The sequence below is a fragment of the Aulonocara sp. 'chitande type north' Nkhata Bay genome, linkage group LG13, assembly GCF_057382095.1.
Source record: "Aulonocara sp. 'chitande type north' Nkhata Bay isolate Kocher_YH1m ecotype deep benthic linkage group LG13, A_spYH_male_GT1.1, whole genome shotgun sequence".
In the NCBI taxonomy this organism is placed as follows: domain Eukaryota; kingdom Metazoa; phylum Chordata; class Actinopteri; order Cichliformes; family Cichlidae; genus Aulonocara; species Aulonocara sp. 'chitande type north' Nkhata Bay.
In genome coordinates, this window is record NC_141356.1 from 33,042,078 (window position 1) to 33,047,077 (window position 5,000).

The following is a 5,000-nucleotide window of genomic DNA, read 5'->3' on the forward strand; positions in this document are numbered from 1 at the left end:
AGGTCCATGCCCGATGTGAGTAGCAGCAGGGCCAGCGCGCCCAGGAGCACATCTTTTTCGACCGTAAAGGAGACAGGAGGCCGACTCTCTGCCTCGGCTAAATGGAGAGGGAATTTCAGAAGGGCCAGGGCACAAGCATGGACCTTTTTCAGCTGTAAGGGAGGCAAGAGCAAGGTGTGATGTAGGTCCCCGGGGCCTGCTGGAGGTCCAGGTCCATGCCCGATGTGAGTAGCAGCAGGGCCAGCGCGCCCAGGAGCACATCTTTTTCGACCGTAAAGGGAGACAGGAGGCCGACTCACTGCCTCGGCTAAATGGAGAGGGAATTTCAGCAGGGCCAGGGCACAGGCATGGACCTTTTTCAGCTGTAAGGGAGGCAAGAGCAAGGTGTGATGTAGGTCCCCGGGGCCTGCTGGAGGTCCAGGTCCATGCCCGATGTGAGTAGCAGCAGGGCCAGCGCGCCCAGGAGCACATCTTTTTCGACCGTAAAGGGAGACAGGAGGCCGACTCACTGCCTCGGCTAAATGGAGAGGGAATTTCAGCAGGGCCAGGGCACAGGCATGGACCTTTTTCAGCTGTAAGGGAGGCAAGAGCAAGGTGTGATGTAGGTCCCCGGGGCCTGCTGGAGGTCCAGGTCCATGCCCGATGTGAGTAGCAGCAGGGCCAGCGCGCCCAGGAGCACATCTTTTTCGACCGTAAAGGGAGACAGGAGGCCGACTCACTGCCTCGGCTAAATGGAGAGGGAATTTCAGCAGGGCCAGGGCACAGGCATGGACCCTTTTCAGCTGTAAGGGAGGCAAGAGCAAGGTGTGATGTAGGTCCCCGGGGCCTGCTGGAGGTCCAGGTCCATGCCCGATGTGAGTAGCAGCAGGGCCAGCGCGCCCAGGAGCACATCTTTTTCGACCGTAAAGGAGACAGGAGGCCGACTCTCTGCCTCGGCTAAATGGAGAGGGAATTTCAGAAGGGCCAGGGCACAAGCATGGACCTTTTTCAGCTGTAAGGGAGGCAAGAGCAAGGTGTGATGTAGGTCCCCGGGGCCTGCTGGAGGTCCAGGTCCATGCCCGATGTGAGTAGCAGCAGGGCCAGCGCGCCCAGGAGCACATCTTTTTCGACCGTAAAGGGAGACAGGAGGCCGACTCACTGCCTCGGCTAAATGGAGAGGGAATTTCAGCAGGGCCAGGGCACAGGCATGGACCTTTTTCAGCTGTAAGGGAGGCAAGAGCAAGGTGTGATGTAGGTCCCCGGGGCCTGCTGGAGGTCCAGGTCCATGCCCGATGTGAGTAGCAGCAGGGCCAGCGCGCCCAGGAGCACATCTTTTTCGACCGTAAAGGAGACAGGAGGCCGACTCTCTGCCTCGGCTAAATGGAGAGGGAATTTCAGAAGGGCCAGGGCACAAGCATGGACCTTTTTCAGCTGTAAGGGAGGGAAGAGCAATGTGCGATGTAGGTCCCCGGGGCCTGCTGGAGGTCCAGGTCCATGCCCGATGTGAGTAGCAGCAGGGCCAGCGCGCCCAGGAGCACATCTTTTTCGACCGTAAAGGGAGACAGGAGGCCGACTCACTGCCTCGGCTAAATGGAGAGGGAATTTCAGCAGGGCCAGGGCACAGGCATGGACCTTTTTCAGCTGTAAGGGAGGCAAGAGCAAGGTGTGATGTAGGTCCCCGGGGCCTGCTGGAGGTCCAGGTCCATGCCCGATGTGAGTAGCAGCAGGGCCAGCGCGCCCAGGAGCACATCTTTTTCGACCGTAAAGGAGACAGGAGGCCGACTCTCTGCCTCGGCTAAATGGAGAGGGAATTTCAGAAGGGCCAGGGCACAAGCATGGACCTTTTTCAGCTGTAAGGGAGGGAAGAGCAATGTGCGATGTAGGTCCCCGGGGCCTGCTGGAGGTCCAGGTCCATGCCCGATGTGAGTAGCAGCAGGGCCAGCGCGCCCAGGAGCACATCTTTTTCGACCGTAAAGGGAGACAGGAGGCCGACTCACTGCCTCGGCTAAATGGAGAGGGAATTTCAGCAGGGCCAGGGCACAGGCATGGACCTTTTTCAGCTGTAAGGGAGGCAAGAGCAAGGTGCGATGTAGGTCCCCGGGGCCTGTTGTCGTACCATAGGCACGAGTGGTGTGTGTGTGTGTGGCAAAGAGTTTCTGCGCAGTGTACCAGGGGCACGGGGAAAGGTTGTTGTACCATAGGCACGAGAAAAGTTGTCGTACCATAGGCACGAGAAAAGTTGTCGTACCATAGGCACGAGTGGTGTGTGTGTGTGTGGCAAAGTGCTACTGAGCGGTGTACCAGGGGCACGGCGAAAAGTTGTTGTACCATAGGCACGAGAAAAGTTGTTGTACCATAGGCACGAGAAAAGCTGTCATACCAGGGGCACGGAGGAAAGTTGTTGTACCATAGGCACGAGAAAAGTTGTCGTACCATAGGCACGAGGAGAGTTTGTGTGGCAAAGTGCTACTGAGCGGTGTACCAGGGGCACGGCGAAAAGTTGTTGTACCATAGGCACGAGAAAAGTTGTTGTACCATAGGCACGAGAAAAGTTGTCGTACCATAGGTACGAGGAGTGTGTGTGTGGCAAAGTGCTACTGAGCGGTGTACCAGGGGCACGGCGAAAAGTTGTTGTACCATAGGCACGAGAAAAGTTGTTGTACCATAGGCACGAGAAAAGCTGTCGTACCAGGGGCACGGAGGAAAGTTGTTGTACCATAGGCACGAGAAAAGTTGTCGTACCATAGGCACGAGGAGAGTTTGTGTGGCAAAGTGCTACTGAGCGGTGTACCAGGGGCACGGCGAAAAGTTGTTGTACCATAGGCACGAGAAAAGTTGTCGTACCATAGGCACGAGAAAAGTTGTCGTACCAGGGGCACGGAGGAAAGTTGTTGTACCATAGGCACGAGAAAAGTTGTCGTACCATAGGCACGAGGAGAGTTTGTGTGGCAAAGTGCTACTGAGCGGTGTACCAGGGGCACGGCGAAAAGTTGTTGTACCATAGGCACGAGAAAAGTTGTTGTACCATAGGCACGAGAAAAGTTGTCGTACCATAGGTACGAGGAGTGTGTGTGTGGCAAAGTGCTACTGAGCGGTGTACCAGGGGCACGGCGAAAAGTTGTTGTACCATAGGCACGAGAAAAGTTGTTGTACCATAGGCACGAGAAAAGCTGTCGTACCAGGGGCACGGAGGAAAGTTGTTGTACCATAGGCACGAGAAAAGTTGTCGTACCATAGGCACGAGGAGAGTTTGTGTGGCAAAGTGCTACTGAGCGGTGTACCAGGGGCACGGCGAAAAGTTGTTGTACCATAGGCACGAGAAAAGTTGTCGTACCATAGGCACGAGAAAAGTTGTCGTACCAGGGGCACGGAGGAAAGTTGTTGTACCATAGGCACGAGAAAAGTTGTCGTACCATAGGCACGAGGAGAGTTTGTGTGGCAAAGTGCTACTGAGCGGTGTACCAGGGGCACGGCGAAAAGTTGTTGTACCATAGGCACGAGAAAAGTTGTCGTACCATAGGCACGAGAAAAGTTGTCGTACCATAGGTACGAGGAGTGTGTGTGTGGCAAAGTGCTACTGAGCGGTGTACCAGGGGCACGGCGAAAAGTTGTTGTACCATAGGCACGAGAAAAGTTGTTGTACCATAGGCACGAGAAAAGCTGTCGTACCAGGGGCACGGAGGAAAGTTGTTGTACCATAGGCACGAGAAAAGATGTCGTACCATAGGCACTAGGAGAGTTTGTGTGGCAAAGTGCTACTGAGCGGTGTACCAGGGGCACGGCGAAAAGTTGTTGTACCATAGGCACGAGAAAAGTTGTCGTACCATAGGCACGAGGAGAGCTTGTGTGGCAAAGTGCTACTGAGCGGTGTACCAGGGGCACGGCAAAAAGTTGTTGTACCATAGGCACGAGAAAAATTGTTGTACCATAGGCACGAGAAAAGTTGTCGTACCATAGGCACGAGAAAAGTTGTCGTACCATAGGCACAAGCAGTGCGTGCGTGTGTGTGGCAAAGTGTTTCTGCGCAGTGTACCAGGGGCATGTTTGAATTTACATTCTGGAGTACCAGGGGCACGAGGATTTTGCCAGTGGTGTTTTGCTTTGTCAGTGGGAGGGGGCTTAAGTGTGGGTCCACGGGGCATGCTGGAGGTCAAGGTCCATGCTGGATATGCGCTGGAGGGTAACTGCAGGAGAAGGAAAGCTAGTGGGGGATTAGAGCAGGGGAGGATGTGCGTCCCCGGGGCCTGCTGGAGGTCAAGGTCCATGCTGGATATGCGCTGGAGCGTAACTACAAGAAAGGTAAGCTAGTGGGGGACTAGAGCAGGGGAGGATGTGCGTCTCCGGGGCATGCTGGAGGTCAAGGGCCATGCTGGATATGTGGTGGAGGGTAACTGCAGGAGAAGGAAAGCTCATGGGGGATTAGAGCGGAGGAGTATGTGGGTCCTCGGGGCCTGCTGGAGGGCAAGGGCCATGCTGGATTTGTGGTGGAGGGTAACTGCGGGAGAAGGAAAGCTAGTGGGGGAGTAGAGCAGAGGAGTATGTGGGTCCCCAGGGCATGCTGGAGGTCAAGGGCCATGCTGGATATGCGGTGGAGGGTAACTGCAGGAGAAGGAAAGCTCATGGGGGATTAGAGCGGAGGAGTATGTGGGTCCTCGGGGCCTGCTGGAGGGCAAGGGCCATGCTGGATTTGTGGTGGAGGGTAACTGCGGGAGAAGGAAAGCTAGTGGGGGAGTAGAGCAGAGGAGTATGTTGGTCCCCGGGGCCTGCTGGAGGTCAAGGGCCATGCTGGATATGCGGTGGAGGGTAACTGCAGGAGAAGGAAAGCTCATGGGGGATTAGAGCGGAGGAGTATGTGGGTCCTCGGGGCCTGCTGGAGGGCAAGGGCCATGCTGGATTTGTGGTGGAGGGTAACTGCGGGAGAAGGAAAGCTAGTGGGGGAGTAGAGCAGAGGAGTATGTTGGTCCCCGGGGCCTGCTGGAGGTCCAGGTCCATGCTAGATACGTGGTACAGGGTTAACTGCA